The sequence below is a fragment of the Bos grunniens genome, chromosome 3 (genome assembly GCF_055505025.1).
Source record: "Bos grunniens cultivar Pamir isolate PY7600 chromosome 3, Bosgru_T2T1.0, whole genome shotgun sequence".
NCBI lineage: Eukaryota > Metazoa > Chordata > Mammalia > Artiodactyla > Bovidae > Bos > Bos grunniens.
The window spans coordinates 75,752,982-75,778,060 of NC_141167.1; the positions used below are offsets into that span (position 1 = coordinate 75,752,982).

Sequence of the window (25,079 nt, forward strand, 5' to 3'; positions counted from 1 at the left end):
AGACATAAATATTAATTCACTATAGCTTTATGATAATCTGATGTGGTAGAAACTTTTTATTCTCATTTTAAGATAATAAGACACAAAATTTTCTTCTCTGATTTAAGTGTAAAATATTTTATTGTCTATTTCTGTGATCCTGGTGATCATTAAGCTAACAGACATAAAAGGAATGAAACTGGGTCATTTGTAGAGATGTGGATGGACCAAGAGTCTCTATACAGAGTGAAGTAAATCATACAGAAAAACAAATATCATATATTCATACACACATATGGAATCTAGAAAAATGGTACAGAGGAACCTATTTGCAGGGCAGGAATAGACACACAGACTTAGAGAATGGACATATGGACACAGGGTGGGGAAGGGGAACTGTGATGAATTGGGAGATTGGGATTGACATATATACCCTACCAATGTGTAAGACAGACAGCTAGTGGGAACCTGCTATACAGCACAGGGAGCTCAGCTCTGTGCTTTGGGGTGACCTAGAAGGGTGAAATGGGAGAAAGAGAGGTCTGAGAGAGAGGATATATGTATACATACAGCTGATTCACTTCATTGTACAACAGAAACTGTACAATATTGTAAGGAAACTATACCCCAATTTTAAACAAAGTTAACAGACATTTCTCAAATGCCTGTGATTCCCAGTTTTCTCTTCTAAAATCATAATAGTGTCTGGTGAAGTCAGGGCTTGCCTCCCGGTTGTGGAATGGAAAGCCAGATTGAGGACTCTTATCCATCCAGGTCTGATGTTCTCCAAAGTCAAGACTGTGGGTATCATAATTTCATTTCTGCAGTAGTTTCCATAGTGATAGTCACAGTGAGAATTTGAGAAAATTTCTGATATAATATAAAGAACAATATATGTTGTAGACCTTCTTATACAATATATGCCACACATGGCTGGTTTCAAATGCAATCTAACAAAACTCCTTATCTGCTTCACAGCATACCCAGCAGTAATACTTACAGATCATGTAATCCTTTACAAAGCATTTTTTATACTAAATTACCTACAGAGATCACTAAGATTAATCTTCTCAATAAAAATACCAGATAAACAAAGGAAAACAATTAGAAACAACCTAAAGATATCACAAACATGAGTCAAAAATAGATAAAATGTATTCAGCATCTATAGTCATTACCAGTCTAAAATAATTCTGTCACTATATAGCATTTGCAACATTATATATTAGACAAAGAGACTCCAGGTAAGACCAAAATTGCTCCATTAAAGATGTTGTCCAGTCTACTATTACTTCCCACAAGGTTTAGAATGGAGTGACTTATACACTATTTCAGTCCTTGGGAGTTTAATGTCTAAGAGTCAATGATGACATCTCACATGAAGAATACGGAGATTTTCAGGAAATTAATGAATATGAGAGAAAAACAGATAAGAATATAAATGTTTAATCTTCTTAATTTAATTCATATCTTAAGGTAGACCAGGGTTTCAGACAATAGCACTGCCTGGAAATGAACTAATGTGATGATAGTCTGATCATTATTAGAATATTTTGAAAAAAACTGGCTTAGAAGCCAAAGGATACAATGTTCAGATATAATACCTTGAACACAGTCATGAAAATTAGCTGCCTACAGCATATTATTTAAACTCTAAAAGCAGGAAAATAAAAAAACTAAAGATAAATCATATATAATTTTGTAAACACAGAAAATTCCATTGACTACACTTCTAATCAAATTCCTTATGATTATATAGTGAAGGTGACAAATAGATTCAAGGGATTAGCTCTGATAGACAGACTGCGTGAAAAACTATGGACAGAGATTTGTGACATTGTACAGGAGGCAGTGATCAAGACCATCCCCAAGAAAAAGAAATGCAAAAAGTCAAAATGGTTGTCTGAAGAGGACAAATAGATGAGAAAAGAAGAGACGTTAAAGGCAAAGGAGAAAAGGAAAGATATACCCATCTGAATTCAGAGTCCAAATACTAGCAAAGAGAGATAAGGAAGCCTTCCTAAGTGATAAGTGCAAAGAAATAGCGGAAAACAATAGAATGGGAAAGACTAGAGATCTCCTCAAGAAAATCAGAGATACCAAGGGAGCATTTCATGCAAACATGGGCACAATAAAGGACAGAAATGGTATGGACCTAACAGAAGCAGAAGATATTATGAAGAGGTGGCAAAATTACACAGAAGAACTACACACACACACACACACATAATCTTCATGACCCAGATAACCATGGTGGTGTGAGCACTCACCTAGAACCAGACATCCTGGAGTCTAAAGTCAAGTGGGTCTTAGGAAGCATCCCTATGAACAAAGCTAGTGGAGGTGATGGAATTCCAGTGGAGCTATTTCAAATCCTAAAACATGATACTGTTAAGGTGCTACACCCAATATGCCAGAAAATTTGGAAAACTCAGCAATGGCCACAAGACCAGAAAAGGTCAGTTTTCATTCCAATCCCAAAGAAAGGCAATGCCAAATAATGTTCAAACTACCACACAATTGCAGTCATCTCACATGCTAGCAAAGTAATGCTCAAAATTCTCCAAGCCAGGCTTCAGCAATGCGTGAACCAAGAACTTCCAGATGCTCAAGCTAGATTTAGAAAATGCAGAGGAACCAGAGATCAAATCGCCAACATCCGCTGGAGCATCAAAAAAGGAAGACAGTTCCAGAAAAACATCAATTTCTGCTTTATTGACTATGCCAAACCCTTTGACTGTGTAGATCACAATAAACTGTGGAAAATTCTGAACGAGATGGGAATACCAGACCACTTGAACTGCCTCCTGAGAAATCTGCATGCAGGTCAAGAAGCAACAGTTAGAACCAGACATGGAACAACAGACTGGTTCCAAATTAGGAAAGGAGTACATCAAGGCTGTATATTGTCACCCTGCTTATTTAACTTCCATGCAAAGTACATCATGAGAAATGCCAGGATGGATGAAGCACAAGCTGGAATCAAGTTTACCAGGAGAAATATCAATAACCTCAGATATGCAGATGACACCACCATATGGAAGAAAGCGAAAAGGAACTGAAGAGTCCCTTGATGAAACTGAAAGAGGACAGTCAAAAAGCTGGTTTAAAACTCAGCATTCAGTGCTCACTTTGGCAGCACATACACTAAAATTGGAACAATACAGAGAAGATTAGCATGGCCCCCGAACAAGGATGACATGCAAATTCATGAAGCGTTCCATATTTTTTGGACATCTTATCTTTGACAAAGGAGGCAAGAATATACAATGGAGAAAAGGCAATCTCTTTAACAAGTGGTGCTGGGAAAACTGGTCAACCGCTTGTAAAAGAATGAAACTAGAACACTTTCTAACACGATACACAAAATTAAACTTAAAATAGAATAAAAATCTAAATGTAAGACCAGAAACTATAAAACTCCTAGAGGAAAACATAGGCAAAACACTCTCTGACATAAATCACAGCAGGATCCTCTATCACCTCCCACAGTAATGGAAAAAAAGCAGAAATAAACAAATGAGACCTAATTAAACTTAAAAGCTTTTGCATAATGAAGGAAACTATAAGCAAGGACAAAAGACAGCCTTCAGAATGGGAGAAAATAAGAGCAAACAAAGCAACTGACAAAGAATTAATCTCAAAAATATACAAGCAGCACATGCAGTTCAATTCCAGAAAAATAAATGACCCAATCAAAAAATGGACCAAAGAACTAAACAGACAGTTCTCCAAAGAAGACATACAGATGGCTAACAAACACATGAAAAGATGCTCAACATCACTCATTATCAGAGAAATGGAAATCAAAACCACAATGAGGTACCATCTCATGCTGGTCAGAATGGCTGCTATCCAAAAATCTACAAGCAATAAATGCTGGACAGGGTGTGGAGAAAAGGGAACTCTTACCCTGGGAGAGTGGGAATGCAAACTAGTACAGCCATTATGGAGAATAGTGTGGCGATTCCTTTAAAATCTGGAAATAGAACTGCCATATGACCCACCAATCCCACTGCTGGGAATACACACCAAGGAAACCAGAATTGAAAGAGACACGCATACCCCAATATTCATCGCAACACTGTTTACAATAGCTAGGACATGGAAGAAACCTAGATATCCATCGGCAGATGAATGGATAAGAAAGCTGTTGTACATATACACAATGGAATATTACTCAGCTATTAAAAAGAATGCCCTTGAATCAGTTCTAATGAGGTGGACAGAACTGGAGCCTATTATACAGAATGAAGTAAGTCAGAAAGAAAAACACCAATACAGTATATTAACACATATATATGGAATTTAGAAAGATGGTAACAATGAACAGCAAAAGAGACACAGATATAAAAAACAGACTTTTGGACTCTGTGGGAGAAGGCAAGGTGGGATGATTTGAGAGAATAGCATTGACACATGTATATTAACATACGTGAAATAGATCTCCAGTCAGGTTTGATGCATGAGACAGGGTGCTCAGGGCTGGTGCACTGGGATGATGCTGAGGGATGAGAAGGGGAGGGAGGAGGGAGGGGGCTTAGGGATGGGGGACACATGTACACCTATGGCTGATTCATATCAATGTATAGCACAAACCACTACAATATTGTTAAGTAATTAGCCTCCAATTAAAATAAATTAATTAATTAAAAAAAAACACCTCAGCATTCAAAAACTAAACCACGGCAATACTGCCATCACTTCATGGCAAATAGAAGGGGAAAAAATGGAAACAGGGAGAGACTTTATTTTCTTCGGCTCCAAAATCACTGAAGATGGTGACTGCAGCCATGAAATTAAAAGACGCTTGTTTCTTGGAAGAAAAGCTGTGACAAATCTAGACAGCATATTAAAAAGCAGAGACATTACTTTGCCAACAAAGTCTGGCTAGTCATGTATGGATGTGAGAGTTGGACCATAAAGAAAGCTGAGCACCAAAGAATTGATGTTTTTGAAGTATGGTTTTGGAGAAGACTCTTGAGAGTCATTTGGACTGCAAGGAGATCCAACCAGTCCATCCTAAAAGAAATCAGTCCTGAATATTCATTGAAGGACTGATGCTGAAGCTGAAACTCCAATACTTTGGCCATCTGATGTGAAGAACCGACTCATTGGAAAAGACCCTGATTCTGGGAAAGACTGAAGGCAGGAGGAGAAGGGGAGGACAGAGGATGAGATGGTTGGATGGCATCACCCACTCGATGGACATGAGTTTGAGCAAGTTTTGTGAGTTGGTGATGGACAGGGAGGCCTAGTTTGCTGCAGTCCATGGGGTTACAAACAGTCAGAAATGACTGAGTGACTGAGCTAACAATTCTAATGAAGACTGTTATAACACTGCCAATGCTGTCATACTTTGTCACAAGCACCATTAAATTTAAGAAATTTAAATAAAGAATTTGAATGAAATTAATAGAACTTAATGTTTGTGGTCTATGGAATCGTAACACATTATTTTCCTTGTTTTTTCATTCATTTCCTTCCTTCCCTTTTTTTTCAGTCAATAAATATCTATAGAGCACTTGTTATTTGTTGAGGATTTGCAATTTGCTGTTCGGGAGTAAGCATGATGAGTAAGACTTGGGTTCTGCCCTCAAAAAGGTCACAGTGGAGACTTGAGGCAAATGAGCAGACATTCTCAGATGAGGAGAAGGTGTGATAATGGAGAGGTGAGGGATGTATATAGTTGCCTCACTGTTCACTCCTCTAGCTTCAGTTCCCAGTAGACTGCTAAGGACACAATGAACAGATTTGTTTCTCTACAATATGTGTGTGTGTGTGTGTGTGTCTGTGTGCGTGTGTGTGTACTGAATAGTCAAAGCTATGATTTTTCCAGTGGTCATGTATGGATGGGCAAGTTGAACCATAGAGAAGGCTGAGTGCAGAAGAATTGATGCTGTCAAACTGTGGTGCTGGAGAAGACTCTTGAGAGTCCCTTGGACAGCAAGGAAAACAAATCAGTCAATCCTAAAGGAAATCAACCATGAATATTCATTTGAAGGACTAATGCTGAAGCTGAAACTCCTATACGTTGGCCACCTAATGAGAAGAGCATTGGAAAAGACCCTAGTGCTCGGAAATATTGATGGCAGGAGGAGAAGGGGGTGACAGGCAATGAGATGGTTGGATGGCATCGTCAACTCAATGGACATGAGTTTGAGCAAACCCCAGGAGAAAGTGAAGGACAGGAAAGCCTGGTGTGCTGTGGTCCATGGCGTCACAAATAGTTGGACACAACTTAGCAACTAATAACAAATATGCCAAGTAATACAGGGCTTACATAAAATAAAGGAATGGAAAGTATTTGCTACTTAGTATCTGGGCTTCCCCAGGAAGATGACAAGAGTGAGCATCAACATTCTAGGAATCAGTGAACTAAGATGGACTGGAATGGGTGAACTTAACTCAGATGACCATTATATCTAATACTGTGGGCAGGAATCCCTTAGAATAAATGGAGTAGCCATCATAGTCAACAAGAGTCTGAAATGTAGTACTTGGATGCAATATCAAAAACCACAGAATGATCTCTGTTCGTTTCCAAGGCAAACCATTCAATATCACAGTAATTCAAGTCTATGCCTCGACCAGTAACACCGAAGAAACTGAAGTTGAAGGGTTCTATGAAGACCTACAAGACCTTCTAGAACTAACACCCAAAAAAGATGTCCTTTTTATTATAGGGGACTGGAATGCAAAAGTAGGAAGTCAAGAAACAACTGGAATAACAGGCAAATATGGCCTTGGAGTAGAGAATGAAGCAGGCAAAGGCTAATAGAGTTATGCCAAGAGAATGCACTGGTCATAGCAAACACCCTCTTCCAACAACACAAGAAAAGACACATGGACATCACCAGATGGTCGACATCGAAATCAGATTTAGTATATTTTTGCAGCCAAACATGGAGAAGCTCTACACAGTCAGCAAAAACAAGACCAGGAGATGTCTGCAGCTTGGATCATGAAATCCTTATTGCCAAATTCAGATTTAAATTGAAAAAAGTAAGGAAAACTACTAGACCATTCAGGTATGACCTAAATCAAATCCCTTATGACTATACAGTGGAAGTAGAAATAGATTTAAGGGAATAGATCTGATGGACAGAGTGCCTGATGAACCATGGATGGAGGTGCGTGACATTGTACAGGAGACAGAAATCAAGACCACCCCCAAGAAAAAGAAATGCAAAAAAGCAAAATGGCTGTCTGAGGAGGCCTGGCAAAGTGCTGTGAAAAGAAAAGAAGTGAAAAGCAAATGAGAAAAGGAAAGATATAAGCATCTGAATGCAGAGTTCCAAAGAATAGCAAGGAGAGTTAAGAAAGCCTTCCTCAGCGATCAGTGCAAAGACATAGAGGAAAACAACAGAATGGGAAAGACCAGAGATCTCTTCAAGAAATTACAGATACCAAGGGAATATTTCATGCAAAGATGGGCTCAATAAAGGACAGAAATTGTAGGGACCTACAAGAAGCAGAAGATATTAAGAAGAGGTGGTAAGAATACACAGAAGAACTGTACAAAAAAGATCTTCATGACCCAGATAATCACGATGGTATGATCACTCACCTAGAGCCAGACATCCTGGAATGTGAAGTCAAGTGAGCCTTAGGAAGCATCACTACGAACAAAGATAGTGGAGGTGATGGAATTCCAGTTGAGCTATTTCAAATCCTGAAAGATGACACTGTGAAAGTGCTGAACTCAAGATGCCAGCAAATATGGAAAACTCAGCAGTGGCCACAGGACTGGAAAAGGTCAGTTTTCATTCCAATCCCCAAAAAAGGCAATGACAAAGAATGCTCAAACTACCGCACAATTGTACTCATCTCACATGCTAGTAAAGTAATGCTCAAAATTCTCCAAGCCAGGCTTCAGCAATACATGAACCTTGAAATTCCAGATGTTCAAGTTGGTTTTAGAAAACGCAGAGGAACCAGAGATCAAATTGCCAACATCTGCTGGATCATAGAAAAAGCAAGAGAGTTCCAGAAAAACATCTATTTCTGCTTTATTGACCATGCCAAAGCCTTTGACTTTCCAATAAACTGTGGAAAAGTCTGAAAGAGATGGAAATACCAGAGCATCTGACCTGCCTCTTGAGAAACCTGTATGCAGGTCAGGAAGCAACAGTTAGAACTGGACATGGAACAACAGACTGGTTCCAAATAGGAAAAGAGTACATCTAGGCTGTATATTGTCACCCTGCTTATTTAACTTATATGCAACATACATCAAAAGAAACGCTGGGCTGGAGGAAGCATAAGCTGGAATCAAGATTGCCAGGAGAAATATCAGTAACCTCAGATATGCAGATAACATCGCCTTTATGGCAGAAAATGAAGAAGAACTAAAGAACCTCTTGATGAAAGTGAAATAGGGGAGTGAAAATGTTGGCTTAAAGCTCAACACTCAGAAAACTAAAATCATGGCATCCGGTCCCATAACTTCATGGCAAATACATGGGGAAACAGTGGAAACAGTGGCTGACTTCATTTTTCTGGGCCCCAAAATCACTGCAGATGGCCACTGCAGCAATGAAATTAAAAGACACTTACTCCTTGGAAGGAAAGTTATGACCAACCTAGACAGTATATTTTAAAAAGCAGAGACATTATCTTGCCAACAAAGGTCCGTCTAGTCAAGGCTATAGTTTTTCCTGTGGTCATGTATGGATGTGAGAGTTGGACTATAAAGAAAGCTGACGAATCGCTTTCTTCACACCATCACCAAAGAATTGATGCTTTTGAACTGTTGGAGAAGATTCTTGATAGTCCCTTGGACTGCAAGGAAATCCAACCAGTCCATCCTAAAGGAGATCAGTCCTGGGTGTTCATTGGAAGGACTGATGTTGAAGCTGAAACTCCAATACTTTGGCCACCTGATGCAAAGAGCTGACTCATTGGAAAAGACCCTGAGGCTGGGAAATATTGAGGGCAGGAGGAGAAGGGGGTGACAGAGGATGAGATGGTTGGATGGCATCATTGACTCAGTGGACGTGGGTTGGGTAAACTCCAGCAGTTGGCAATGGACAGGGAGGCCTGGCGGGCTGCGGTTCATGGGGTCGCAAAGAGTTGGACACTACTGAGCAACTGAACTGAACTGATATGGGCTTCCCCAGTGCTTACCAGTAAAGAACCTGTCTGCAGTGCAGGAGATGGGGGCAGGTGATGGCAAAGAGATCCAACCAGTCCATTCTAAAGGAGATCAGCCCCGGGTGTTCTTTGGAAGGAAGGATGCTAAAGCTGAAACTCCAATACTTTGGCCACCTCATGCAAAGAGTTAACTCATTGGAAAAGACTCTGATGCTGGGAGGGATTGGGGACAGGAGCAGAAGGGGATGACAGAGGATGAGATGATTGGATGGCATCACTGACTCGATGGATGTGAGGTGAGTGAACTCCAGGAGTTGGTGATGGACAGGGAGGCCTGGCGTGCTGTGATTCATGGGGTTGCAAAGAGTCAGACACGACTGAGCGACTGAACTGAACTGAACTGAATGAGTATTTGATCCCTGTGTCAGGAAGATCCCCTGGAGAAACGAAATGGCAACCCACTCCAGTATTCTTGCCTGGAAGATCTCAAATCCCTGTGGTAACAAGAGTCAGACACAACTGGGCAACTAAATAGAAACAACAAATGAAAGTAGCATTGAGCCCTCTGCCCAATTACTTTTAGGTTCATCTCAATCACAAACAGATCATCTCTTTCATCTGATATCTCTTCCTTTAACCACACACCAGCCAGTAGGTAGTCATCACAAGACAATACAATACTATAAAAGACAATATACTTTGATGGATTCTAGACTTAAATCTGGACTCTATCACTCACTAGCTTTGTGATCTTAGAATAATTATTTAAATAGTCTGTGCCCTCAGCTTCCTCATCTAACTTGCTAATTATAGGCTAGACACTATACCATTATAGGGAGGATTGCTTAAATTAATATATGTAAAACATTGAGGGCCTGCCACATAATAAAGGCTCAATGATACAAATCACTGTTGTAAATCATTATTGTCTAGGAACAATAGAGAATGCAATGGAATAAATGAGTACTTCTTTTCCACAGCTACTGAAAAGCACAATGTTATGATGTAACTGTAAGATATAACTGTAAAATAATATCTACTACACAGGTTACTGCGAAAACAAAATAAGACAATTAAGAAGAGGACCAGCAACAATGTCATGTTCATAAAAGTTGCCTTATAAATGATAATTTGAGAACATTTTTAAAAGTATGAATATCTTCCAAACCAATTCAAGAAGAGTCTGTGGAATACAGAAGTGAACTGATATCACTCTGAATAGAAACAGAATGTGTAACCATAAGATTATATGAAGTCAAATACGTAAGATGTAATTATTATGTGTATCCACAAGTTTGATCATGAAAACAGCAGTCACATAATAAAGCCAAACATAAACTGATCTCTACAGATATGCTATTAGCATGATGGGACAAACTCAGCCATGATTTGGCGTCTGTACCTCATGTGTCCAAATGATCTCTTCTTTAGTTCATTATAAATAGCTTAAGTGAGACAGTAACCAATTCTCTATTTGTGTAGTTAGTGTAGACAAATTTATACGTCTACAAAGAAAAAAGGCTTTGGAACCTAGGGTGGTGAGAGTGGGAAGGAAGGCAAATGAATCTTGCTTTGTCAAAGGAAGCACCTCTGATAGAGGTATAACTTTTTGCTTCTATTATTTCCTACATCTAAAATGGATACTTTTTCAACACATGAATGCATTTCATATGATGGGATATCTAAATTTTCTACTTTAAGTAAACAGAAAAACTCATTTTTAAATATTTTTAGAGAATAATTTTTCTTATGTACTACCTTTTTACTCAAGCTGTGAAATGTCCCAACTGCTCCTTTCTTCATATTTTTTAAGGTGAATTTTTCAGAACAATTTCATGAAGAGGAAATTGCTTCACAAGCTACGAAGATATGAATCTGTTCTTTCAGAATAGTGCGTGTATAAATCCTTTTTATTGAAGAAGTGTTGTTAAAGTTCTATATGTAAGACGACAGTACAGTATTGATTTTGGTAACACTGATACAAAAGCAGTATCTTTAGGTAAACATGTCATATTCTTCCTAATTTTCTGCCTTTGCTGTTATGTTTCCTTCAATATAAAATGCAGGACTCCTCACTCATGTTCCTCTTCTGGCAAATTCTTGGAAATTCTTCAGAATGGAGCTTAGGTATTTCTCCTCTTGAGAAGCCTCCCTCAACTACCTCATTTTCTCCTCTTAAAGGTAATTCATTTACTTCATATACCCACATTTTCATCTTTTACCAGATTTTTTAAACTGTATCCCCAAATAGCTGATAAGTCTCAGAAGATAAATTTTATTCATTCAAAAAACACTGAGCATCTGTAAGTCATGAGAAACTGATGGCTAGAAAAACAGACATAGATACTTCCTTAGGGTTAAACATAGATACCTGCATATTAGGGTTAAGCAAACATTTCACTCTAAAGATGAAGATGAATTATAATAGCATAGAGCAATGGGATCGGGAGATCAGGGAATTCTTCCTGCCATCACAGGGATGAGTAGGAGTTACCCCCAAGCAAGGAGACGAAGGGAGGAGGCAAAGGAAACAGATGTACAGATGCTAGGAGATGGCAGGAGGCTCAGAGGTTGAAGGCTTTGAAGGGCGCTGGTGCCTGGAGCAGGAACTGATGGGGAGGGTGGCTGACAAGGGCTGAGAGACTACAGATTTAGCCTGGGACTTCCAGCAGCTAGCCATACCAGGTGCTCAAAAATGTTTGCTGAATAAATAAATGAATAATAATAATAAAGACTATGTACTTGCTTGGTTTTTGAGGGTTTATGTTATTTGTATCTTGGGAAAATTAAACATTTTACAGGGTAATTTACTTCACATTACTATAAACAGGAATATTTTTGCCTTGTTAAGACCTTCCCCTTTTCATATATTTAAAAGTAATTTAGAGAATTATAATTCAGATTTAAATACAGTATATAAAGTATTTATGATGCAGCTAACTTGAAAAACACACATCTTAATGTACATCTGCTTCCAGAGGAAATATTTATAATATTTACCAAGTTTCTCTGTGGATTCCAAGAAGATGTAAATTGTACAGTCTCCTTAGGAGAAAAATGATCCTCATTTTCCACATAGCCTTACCAAATGAATGCCCCAAAAGACAGCTTGGCACTAACCATTTCTTTTGTCGGCACTACTGGATTCCCATAATATATACTGCCCAAGAAAAAGGAACACTTCCCCCTGATTGATGAAATCATTATAGACATTTCTCATCACAAAATGATTCAGTCATGAGGCAAAGACACCTAAAAATAAACTCTCAGGGAAGACAAATTCAAGAATCAAGAAGGAATTTCAATGTTCCTTTGCACTGCAAGAGCACTGGACAAAGAGGCCTTTCCAGTTCCTATCATGTTAGGAACAAATTACATAATCCTGATCCCATCATTTAACTGGATTAGGTCTCCGTTTTCTTATGTTAAAGGCAAGGTTATATGATCAAGTGGTCTCTAAAGTGCTTTCTACCATAAAAGGGCCATGGTCCAGTGTCCTCCTCACATGTTTCTTAAATATTATGAGATTATCAAAGGAAAATTCTTAAGAAAAATTATAAATACCACATTCAGTTTAAGGAGTTGATAAAGAATCACCAAAATTTTAAACTATAAAGATTTTTTTTTAATGAGAAAAGTGCATCTTTCAATAAATTAAACAGAGTCTGAACCCAATAGTGAGACCTCTCCTAAAATTTCATTAGTAACATGGAAACCCTTATTTTAATGTGAAGAACTTGAAAGAAATCCAACTCACAGTCATAAAAATGGTAAAATATTTGACAACCTTCATCTGGTCCAGGATGTCCAGCTACACTAAGTGATGAGGATATAGAATGTTTCCAATTCCTTCACGCTGTATTTCTTGGCAATCTGACTTAATTTTGAACTAAAAAGTCATTAAGAAAGTTATTTAACTCCAATTTTAAATGTTACAAACTGACCTCCTCTACCTACACCTCAGCCAGAAATTCCCATTTAGTTCTATCTTTATCATGTCATTTTAGCCTCCTGCACAGAAAACAGCAAACTCCTTTTTGAAAGTGTACTGGAATAAAACAGGGGCCAGAAAATATGGCCTATATCCTGTCACTGTTACTTGAAGGCTGTGGGTTTGGGTAATCCACCTAATCCGTCTATGTCTACCTTCTTCATCCAGAAAATGAGGTAATATTTACCTTAGAATCATGAGAATTGAATAATGTCTATGAAGAGCTGAAGCCCAAATATATATTCAAAACAAACTTATACATTCACTTACACATTCTGCTTGTTGGTGTTCCTACTCACCCCAACACCTCTGTACCTGGTATGTGTCTCTTGGGAATTAAGTCTTTTGGCTTGTATTTTGTTTGTTGCTACCCAAGCTATAAGCCAGAATTACCGAATCGTACAGATATTCACATTTTGCTAAGTTAGTATTCAGAAATATTTCACTAACTTTCCTAAGGCCCTAGAACTCCAAAGATCTACTGACTACTCTTTAGGTCAGATTTTTTATTTCTGTCATCCTGTATCTCTCTGCCTCTAGAGTCTAGATCCCTTCTCTACCAGTATCCTTATCTTCATTCTTTCCTTTGAACACCCAGCATAGAACCTTACTATTACTTACTATCCAGAGTATAATTTTATTTTCAATATGACTGGATATCTCAAATCATACTATTATATTTCAGTCATACTATTTTCCAACAAGAGTCAAATGAAGTGCAGACTCTTGAAAACAATAACAGAAATAATATTATCTTAAAAGTCAAAAAGATCTGGGTTCAAATCCTGCCTCCTCATTTACTAATGTGACAAGTCAGAACTGTTGTGAACCTCACCTCCTGAATCTATACAAGTGGATTTATAACGTTATTAGGAGGACCAGAAGAGATTAAATATCTAGAGTCTGCCTAAGTATTTGTAAAGTAGTAACTGCTTAATAAATGTTACTTCCCCATCTCCTTTAATACTTAACAACAACAGCATTCTCTAACATTCTTTATTAACCAATAAAGAAAAGATCAGTGCTGTTATGGTGACTATCTTTCTCTGTTTTTTTTATTTGGTTAAACTTATTTACACAGCCGTCTACCCCTGTGAGTCTGTAAAACTTTCGGATTAGTGCACACCTTTATTCCTCTCTCAGTTCAGTTCAGTCGCTCAGTCGTGTCCGACTCTTTGCAACCCCAAGAATCGCAGCATGCCAGGCCTTTCTGTCCATCACCAACTCCCAGAGTTCACTCAGACTCACATCTATCGAGTTGGTGATGCCATCCAGCCATCTCATCCTGTGTCATCCCCTTCTCCTCCTGCCCCCAATCCCTCCCAGCATCAGAGTCTTTTCCAAGGAGTCAACTCTTCGCATCAGGTGGCCAAAGTACTGGAGTTTCAGCTTTAGAATCATTCCTTCAAAAGAACACCCAAGGCTGATCTCCTTTAGAATGGACTGGTTGGATCTCCTTGCAGTCTTTCTGCATCCCTATAATACCTAGCACAGTGTCCAGCAAGTAGCAGAGGGTTAATATTAAATGTTAGATAAATAAATTACTGTAGTTACCATCTCATTTATCTCCCACTCATGCCCCAATGTGCACTCACATGCAACCAATGCTTTTTAAAACTTCACAGTATGAACTTCTTAAAGATAATATCCAATAACATATTCTGTTCCCTAGACTATTTCTCACACATGGTAGGAGCTCAAACTTGTTAATCTGACTTAAGTAATCTTGCCAATGAATTAAGAGTATTTTTCACAGCAGTGACCTGCCATGCTAAGTTGCTTCAATCATGTCCAACTCTTTGCAACCCGATGGACTGCAGACCACCAGGCTCCTCTCTCCATGGAATTCTCCAGGCAAGAATACTGGAGTGGGTTGCCATGCCCTCCTCCAGGGGATCTTTCCAACCAAGGAATCGAACCTGCATCTCTTATGTCTCCTGCATTGGTGGGCATGTTCTTTACCACAAATGGCTTACCTAGGAAGCCATTTCCCAGCAGTAGAATGCATCATAAAAAGATAATGAATTTTTTAAATTATTATGATTTATTAACTTGATTATTTTGATTTATGCCCGAGAACTTGAAATGAGGATTTTAAAATGCATATAGGATATTAAGATTCTCAATATTCATTATTTATTATGAATCTTCTCTCTGAAAGTCAAGCTTCATACAACCTAATTATCATGCACTTATTGTGTGTGAAAACATCCTCAAGTATTTTTTTTCCAATCAGTTCATAATTGCTTGTACTAATAGCTACTACATATTTTATTAATTTAGAATTGACATAATCTATCATTATATTTAAAAACTAAGAAAACATTGCTGACAATCTGTTGAGGTAAGAAGGAAAGCATGAGAAAGAAGGGAGAAAAGGAGAATAGGAAACTGAAAGAAAGAGGTGAAAGTATTGAGAAAAAAGGGGAAAAAGGACAGAATAAAAAGGGGAAAATTGATGAGGGTGAAAAAGGTAACAATGAAATGAGGAGGAGGAGTACAGAAATGAAAACGTGAAAAACAAGAAAACAGAACAAAGAGCATAGAAAGGGAAAAATTCTTAGATGCATATGATATTTATTCTATCCATATGTATAAAATTCTAGCATTATGAAATTAGACTATAGTATAAGATAAAATGACTCAGCTGTCTCAAAATGTCTTTTAACCATTTAGCACATTTCAAGCCCAGAAACTGTTGTGCAATTCCAAAACACTTAAATATGAGATCTGGATTTAGATCACAGTCATCTGTTTTGATTTAGCATAAAGGTGACATTACATATACATTACATATTCACATTAATAACAGTGCATACTTTCCACCACTTGTCATGTAGCTTCAAGCCAAATAATAAGCTTAGTTTTATGTCTTTACACAAAATTATTTATCAGTTTGTATTTTCACATATTAGGCTAAAAGAAATAAACCAGTTTCTATTCATAATTAACCTACACTTTATAATAATTATAAAACTCTAGGAATAAGACTGGTTTCCCTAAGAATAAATATTTATAGTACTTTATTGTCACCTACAATGCTGCCTTCTGAATAGCTTCCCATATTTTGTGTATAAGATTTATTTTATAATTCTCTCCTTCTTGAAAATGATATTAATTCTAATTCATGTTGCAGCTCTCATGCTTTGCACAATGCCCAACAATTTATATACATTCAACAAGTTTTTGTTGACTTAATTAATTAATATACCAATGAAATGTTATGGCTTAGGTTTACTTTAATTCCTGTGTGAACTAATCTTTTCATGTTTGACACAATATATCTATCCGCTTCCTTCATTCTCAGTACTCAGTTCAGTCTCTCAGTCATGTCCGACTCTTTGCAACCCCATAAATTGCAGCACGCCAGGCCTCCTTGTCCATCACCAACTCCCGGAGTTCACTCAAACTCACGTCCATTGAGTCGGTAATGCCATCCAGCCATCTCATCCTCTTTCATCCCCTCTTCCTCCTGCCCCCAATCCCTCCCAGCATCAGAGTCTTTTCCAATGAGTCAACTCTTCACATGAGGTGGCCAAAGTACTAGAGTTTCAGCTTTAGTATCATTCCTTCCAAAGAAATCCCAGGGCTGATCTCCTTCAGAATGGACTGGTTGCATCTCCTTGCAGTCCAAGGGACTCTCAAGAGTCTTCTCCAACACCACAGTTCAAAAGCATCAATTCTTTGGCACTCAGCTTTCTTCACAGTTCAACTCTCACATCCATACATGACCACAGGAAAAACCATATCCTTGACTAGACAGACCTTTGTTGGCAAAGTAATGTCTCTGCTTTTCAATATGCTATCTAAACTGCCTATTATACCAAGCTAACCTTTTTTTATTTTTTAATATTATTGATTTTTTTATGCCATGCAGCATGCAGGATATTATTTCCCTGACCAGCAATCAAACCTGTGGCCCCTGCAATGGAAGCATGGAGTCCTAACCACTGGACCATCAGGGAATTCCTTAATCTTCTTTAAATATTTATTTCATGATGATATTCTCCTGCCTCAAAACATTAAATAATCGCATCCTTTCTGAGGCTTAAAAGTTTAAATGCCTTGAGCTTTCTGTCATTCAATGATAGATTTAAATGTTAACTTTCACTCTCATGAGATTCTTAGCTTTTTGTTTCAAGTATGTGACACTATCATAAACTTTATGAGGGAGATCTTTATAGACTTTGAGGGAAGGAAATGTTTTACAGTTTATGTTTCAAATTGAATATTTAACATGTGTCAGCAAAATGTCTGCAGAATTTTTTGTTTAATGCATTTTATGGGCTATGGATACAGATAGGCTATTAGACCATCTCAAGATCACCATACTCACAGTCATTACACGATTAGGAAGGACATCTGAGAAATTCAGGTGCAAGCTCAGAGGACACAGAATCAGCTGTGGAAGACAAGCACCTGTGGCAGGTAATACCACACATCCACTCAAGAATTTCCAAGTTCCATCTCCAGTCAACAGCTCACACATCTCAGACAGGATTAGAACACAAACAGGGGAGTAGCTGGTAGCCTTACTCTTAAGGAGATAGTAACAACTGGTGAAAAAGATGGCAAATCAATCAAACCTACTACAAATCTACAGGACCCTCCACCCAACCCATAGTCTAGTAAGCGATAACATATGCACATTATTCTAAACCAATGAGCTGGGGGTGGCTTTTTATGTGACAATAGCTAATTGATAGGAAAACTGTACCTAGAAGTTCAGTACTAATCATTATAACAGAAACCTAAAATATATGGTACTCAATCTACAATGAGGCGGTAGTCAGAGGCTGTAAGTTCTTACAAACGGTAGAAAAACGCAAGAGAATTATTACTAAAAATTGAAAAAGTGCTGAAATTATCATGGATGCTTAGGAAAAAAAATGGTGATGTGTTTTGTAGCAATAAATGTAATACTTTGGCCTATGGTAAATTTAAAGTGAGATAATAAATACCTAATGAATTTATGGACCTTGGCAAGATGACTTTTCAGGTGATATATTCACAATGTCCATTGGTCTTACTACATATGATAAGGCACTTTAATAAAGAGAGAATCAAGAAAGTACTTGTCTATTTGCAAGCCATATTAGAGCGAATATTGAGAAGCCTAGGGTAACTACATTGCAAAATAAATTGTTTCTCATCTCTAGTCTTTCCAGCTGGCAAAACATTTTCAAAGTGAAATGACGCCCAAGGACTACAATCAAGTCAAGGCTATGATTTCAAGGTCCTTTGTTAAGAACTCTAAAAGAATTATGTGGAGTCTAGTGGGGAGAGAAGCAATGAGGACAGGGGCTTCTAGAAATCTTTAAGTTGTGGTCTCACAGATGCCAAATCAGAAAAAAAATAAAAAATAAAAAAAAACGGGAAAATAAAGTGTATAAAGAAAACCATTTCTGGAAAACAACTGTGGTTTGGGTTTTGCAGTGGACAGTAAACTATACCAGACCCAGAGAAAGCTCACAAAAGTTTATAGTAAGTTTCATAGGTAAAAGAGCCACCAGCCAGTAATAAAAGACATTTAAATTGTTCAAACTGCAAAACATCTCTGGGGCTCCAACTTTCTATGAGCAGGAATAAGTCTCAGGAAACTTCTCTGGTGCCAAAATGAACATGAAAAGTGTTGCTCCAAAAGTAGCCAAGAAAAGCAACAGATTAGGAAGGATATTACCACCAGGCAGAGCAAAAACCCCAGAGCAGGCCATGGGGAGCAATGACCTGGAAAGTTACTGTCAGAGGAAAAGTCAGGACCTAATCAAGGAATATTTCCTCTTGTTTTAGAGTTGAGGGACAGGATAATATTTTTCCAGCATGGTTTCAGAATTACTCTGGACCAGTGACTGTTTGGTTCCTCTCATTTTCCCCCTTTTTGGAGCTACATTTGAGGAAACACATCAGAAATTTATGCAGTTTACAAGACTCTGGAATTAACATGATGCTAAAACTGGATGAGATTTCTGAAGGTGCTGAGTTGGAATGAAGAAATTTTGCTTTGGGGAGAGACATGTGTAACTGAAGCCAGGAACAAGACCAGTGAAAAATTTCTACACCCCTTCCCACATCTATACACTCTGCAACGTGACTTTGTAGCTCCTCTCACCAGAAAGTAGTCTATTTCCATACTCCTTGATTTTAAGCTGATACTGATACCTGATACCTTGGCCAAAAGAATGTGGCAAACAGTGTACCCGTTCTGAACCTAGGCCTCAAGAGATCCTCTTATGTTTAAAAGTTCTAGATTCTGTAATGTCATGAGACATATGATATAGTTTTTTTTTTTTAAGTGCTTTATGTCTATCTGTGTGTCAAACATCATTAATTTAAAATTTCACTATAATGTAGCTATAGGATTGGGAAGCATAAAACATACTTTTACCCTGAGTGTGCTCTTCTAAGCATTTATTTAAATGTTAGCTGATTCTAAATGCTTTTCCTATGTACTTTGGTGGTTCAATCGGGAAAGAATTTGCCTGCAAGGCAGGAGTCCCAGTTCAGTCCCTAGGTAGGAAAGATCCCCTAGAGAAGGGAATGGCAAAACCTTACCAGGAGAACTCCATGGACAGAGGAGCTTGGTGGGCTACAGTCCATGTGGTTGCAAAGAGTCGGATACGACTGAGCAACTAACACTTCATGCAAGCATTGCCAAACGTAATTCTATAGGCAAGAACTTCTCCACAAATCATAGATTAAAAGTAAAAGGAACTCACTCATCCTTTTTATTGTCATTTTAGAAGATACATTAAGATCTGTGATGATAACATAAAAATTTCAACTATCTTTTCACGTTCTAAATTTAGTCATTTCTTTGTAGTTTAGTTGACCAGTTATTTCATAGTCATGTAAAAATGAGAATATTTCAATTACAGAAACTAAATTCCTACTACAAGATGGATAAATGTTCAACATTTTTGGCTGTAAGCAAAACTAACTTTTATGCCTGTAGGATTCCCTAAATCACAAATATTTGTTTTAAAATTCGTCTTTTTCTAAAAAGAAAAAGTACGTATTAGTTTACCATTTATCAAAGACTAAATAAGGGTTCTTTCCAAATTTCTTCAAAGAAATTTCACAAAATTGCTAAAATCTATTTTAGCAAGATATATTTATCAAGATATGATAAATATTAATATTTATCATACTAGAGTAATTAAAAGATAAGAAATAAAATACCTATATTAACAATGATATATCACATAATTTTGCTAAATAAAAAATAAAAGCATTAGATCTGAAACAGGAAAACTCTATTCAGTTTTTCATATAAAATTACAAAAAAATAGCATTTACTAGATTGTAACTAACAAGAATTTCTGTAGCCATTCATCTTTCTATAGACAGAATGTCCCAGATTCTTACAAATTAAGTAGAAATTACTGGTCTTGCCTTGATTTCCCTTTATTAGCACTATTCTGCAGGAAGGAAAAGGATTTTTAGGAAAAATGAAGCAGTCTCCATATAATTTTCAAGCTCAAAGAATACAAGAGCTGGATACAATTATACAAATTTTTCTAAAGAAATAGAACATCAAGTTTCAAACAAGTAATCACAGTTTTTTTCAACCTTAAAAAAAAAAAAAAACTCAACTTTCACCAACATTGTACTAAGGATAATCTCTAAAAGGAGTACGTCAAGGCTGTATATTGTCACCCTGCTTATTTAACTTATGTGCAGAGTATATCATGATAAATGTTGGGCTGGAGAAAGCACAAGCTGTAATCAAGACTGTCAGGAGAAATATCAATAACCTCAGCTATGCAAAGACACTGCCCTTATGGCAGAAAGTGAAGAAGAACTAAAGAGCCTCTTGATGAAATTTGAAAGAGGAGAGTGAAAAAGTTGGCTTAAAGCTCAACATTCAGAAAACTAAGATCATGGCATCTGGTCCCATCACTTCATGGCAAACACATGGGGAAACAGTGGCTGACTTTATTTTTCTGGGCTCCAAAATCACTGCAGGTGGTAACTGCAGCCAAGAAATTAAAAGACACTTACTCCTTGGAAGGAAAGTTATGACCAACGTAGACAGCATATTAAAAAGCAGAGACATTACTTTGCCAACAAAGGTCCATCTAGTCAAGGCTATGGTTTTTCCAGCGGTCATGCATGGATATGAGAGTTGGACTATAAAGAAACCTGAGTGCCAAAGAATTGATGCTTTTGAACTGTGGTGTTGGCGAAGACTCTTGAGAGTCCCTTGGACTGCAGGGAGATCCAATCAGTCCATCCTAAAGGAGATCAGTCCTGGGTGTTTATTGGAAGGACTGATGTTGAAGCTGAAACAATACTTTGGCCACCTGATGCAAAGAACTGACTCATTTGATAAGACCCTGATGCTGGGAAAGATTGAGAGCAGGAGGAGAAGGGGACAACAGAGGATGAGATGGTTGGATGGCATCACCAACTCAATGGACATAGGTTTGGGTGGACTCTTGGAGTTGGTGATGGACAAGGAGGCCTGGTGTGCTGCAGTTCATGGGATCGCAGAGTCGGACATGACTGAGTGACTGCTCTGAACTGAACTGAACTGAACTGAAAGGAGACTCACTTGGACAATGAAAGTTCTTCTGAGAAAACAGAAACTCAATCATCTAATTAACTAGCTAAGAATTTAAAACTGGTTTAAATTAACTCTTTAAATTCCAGAAGAAGATACTAAAAGGTTCTTTTCTATCTCTAACAGTAGCTCTAGAAAATGCAGAGTTTTTATCATGTGCCATATACCCTGCTATGCTCTTTACTATAGCATCTTTTGTGTCTTAAACCAATCCTGGAAGGCTAACACCATTATTAACTCAGGTAACATATAGGACAACAAGCCAGCAAGTGATGGAACTTGAATCCAGAATTTATGACCTTAATCATTAATAGGTATTTCCTCTGAGCTTATTTTTATAAGGCATATTAGGAAATAAACAATATGCACATAGTACAAAAAGAGTTAGGTCAACAAAATAGTAAAAATAGAGTATAGATTAACAAAAATGATGCCATAATTTTTAATCATATGTTATTACATTGTATGGCTTTACTAAAATTTATTTAAACAATTCCCTATTGTTGGACAAATGAAATATTTATCTTTTTTATTTCATTATTAGGAACAAATAGCTAAGAAATCACTTCATATGCATAACTGCTTATGTTCATATTATGCCATTCCAAGTTTCTTATGAGTTTATAATACATAAAATGGTTTCCCTGGTGGCTCAGCAGTAAAGAATCCTCCTGCCAATACAGGAGACACAGGTTTGATTCTTGCATCAGGAAGATCCCCTGGAGAAGGAAATTGCAGCCCACTCCAATACTCTTGCCTGGGAAATCCCATGGACAGTAAAGCCTGGCAGGCTACAGTCCATGGGGATGCAAAAGAAACCAAACAGGACTTAGCAACTAAAACAAATATTTAATAAACCCCATATCTTTGAGTCTGTTTCACTGAGCTCTCCTTTTAGAGCTCTACTCCTTTCTTTTTAATTTCTAAAACATTTTACTATTTTTAAGGCTAATCTAACTCACAGTTGGTAGCTTTATTTTCCAAATATTTGACTAAAATTAAATTGTATAATTGAGAATTTCTCCAAGTTGTTTAACTTCTATGCATCTGATTTATGGACTACCAAAATGGGAGATAATAATGGTATCTACCTCATAGGATTGTTGAGAATATTAAATGAGTTAATATATGTTGAAGACTTACAATAGGATCTGGCAAATAGTGAGCAATGAATTATATATATATATATTTGTATAGTATATATAGTTACCTGTGTATTTTTATGTATATAGCCTACATTTATCTAGATATATGTTTATAACTATATAACTAGTTATCTATATATGTATATAATAATTTTTATTATTTAGGATTGTTAAAGCTCAGCTGTATTTGTGTAGCAACTCTGCTTGCTTTTAGATCTTTTTCCTTTCTGTAAATTTCTCTTTTTCCCTCTTCATTACTCCTCCATTGTTACATGTCTAGCAACACTTTCTAACTTACTAACATCATGTAATCCATGTACATTTTCTAATTCATTAATACTTTCCTGAAACCCTGTTTAAGTGAGGTTTCAAGTTTTGAGTAGTCTAGAGCTTATAAAGCAATAACTAGTAATTTTTCTGCATTTATTTATTCTAAATTTATGTTTCATATTACTGATTTTTATCCATTTGGTTTGTTTTATCTAAATAACTGATTTGTATTTTTTAAAACCAGCTCAGATTGCATAATAAGTTTTTTCATTTTTTATTTGATACCTTCATTAATTTTTACTGACTTCCCAACTGCTATCGTGTACCTCCACTACTACTGGGCTTCTATAGAGCACCCTAATTCTAATAGTTTTCTCATTATAAATAGCACAATATTTTTCTTATCTTTTTTTTTGTCTCCCCAGTGTTTTACAAGGCACATAATGTGCTTTGATTTTCTTTAGTTTTTGTGTTTCATTTAATAGCGTAAATGAACCTATTTCTCTCCTGGTCAGTTAAAAGTAAATTGCATATTTTAATTTCTTTCATTTCCCTACTCCATAATTACACAGTCTTCATTATTACTACCTGGGATTTTACATGCAGATTATCATAATTATATTGACATATTTACATTATAATCTATTCTTTCAAGAATATGTGTCTTTTACATTCACTGTTTGTACACAAGATATTTTAAATTCTATTCTTGATTTCTCAGCTTTTTTATTCAGTTGGATAAGTTTTCCAGCAGTTTTTCCTAATAGGTTGTGCTGTGCTTAGTCGCTTAGTTGTGTCCCAGCCTTTGTGACCCCACGGACTATAGCCCGCCAGGTTCCTCTGTCCATGGGGACTCTCCAGGCAAGAACACTGGAGTGGGTTGCCATGCCCTCCTCAAGGGTATCTTCCCAACCCAAGGATTGAACCCAGGTCTCCCCCATTGCAGGCAGTTTCTTTACCATCTGAACCACCAGGGAAGCCTAAGTATACTGAATTGGGTATCCTATCTCTTCTCCCAGGGAACTTCCCAACCCAGGAATCAAACCAGGGTCTCCTGTATTGCAGGCAGATTCTTTATAGCTGAGCTATCCGGGAAGCCCCTAATAGATTAAATAATGCATATTCTGAATATTTTTATAATACTACCATAGATGAATGTCCTGTTTATAAAACTATCACACCACCAATCTATTTTTTCCTTAAAATTCTGTAGATAGAATTTCTCCATTGTCTCTGACATGTGGAATCGAAAATAAGATGGGTGAAGCCAACTGACATTTACCCTTCTATGTAATCTATTTGTTTCTTTGGCCTAGATATTGATAGAACTTTTCTTAATTACTATAGTATAATAATTTGACAATAACAAAAAGAAATTACTGAAAGCTACATATTTAGGTAAATAAAATTCTTCTATTGTGCCTACGATTATTGTCTCATTTCCACATTTTGTACTTTCTCTTTGGAACACATTTATTTATGCCCCCCTACTCTTTATTCCATCTCTACTCTGCTCTTTTTCTTCAAAGTGTTTATCATTCCTAATGTATTATATATTTCCTTATTCCCATGTCTATAATCTGTCATCCCTCCGTAGGATGTCAGCTCTGTGAGAGCAGGTACAGTATTTACTTTGTTCATTGCTTCATCCCTAGAGAATTGAATGAGATCTAGAATAGCTAGATAATAAAATATGTTTTGAGTGAATCACTGAAATCACATATATTAGGTCATCATTTTAGCTTAAATATAATTGATTTTGTCTCACATTATTTTAAACATTATCATTTTCATCTGCATTATTAAAAGCTGCTCAAATGTCTTTTAATCACAGATTTTATTTTATTTTTATTTCATCCCTAGTTCTACTCATTACAGTCTCCAGAGTGGGATTTATTTGATTTAGATTTTTAGCAGTTCTGTCTTACCTCTTTCCCTTGTCTTATCTCTTCCCTTTTCTACTCTTTTTTTCACAGAAGTCATGCCTTCTTGACTGTGTTGATGTCCTACAATTCTGCCAAAATATGTGCATTTC

The 25,079-nt window shown here is 37.0% G+C and overlaps 1 protein-coding gene and 1 non-coding gene across 2 annotated transcripts in view; one reads left to right on the forward strand and one right to left on the reverse strand.

Moving 5' to 3' along the window:
* Positions 1-25,079, reverse strand: part of DPYD (dihydropyrimidine dehydrogenase) — a 927,694-nt gene that overhangs the window by 732,757 nt on the left and 169,858 nt on the right. The window lies entirely within an intron of this gene.
* LOC147375865 (U6 spliceosomal RNA) lies at positions 3,103-3,209 on the forward strand. Its single transcript, XR_015161767.1, has one exon. It is a non-coding gene; the product is annotated as a U6 spliceosomal RNA (small nuclear RNA).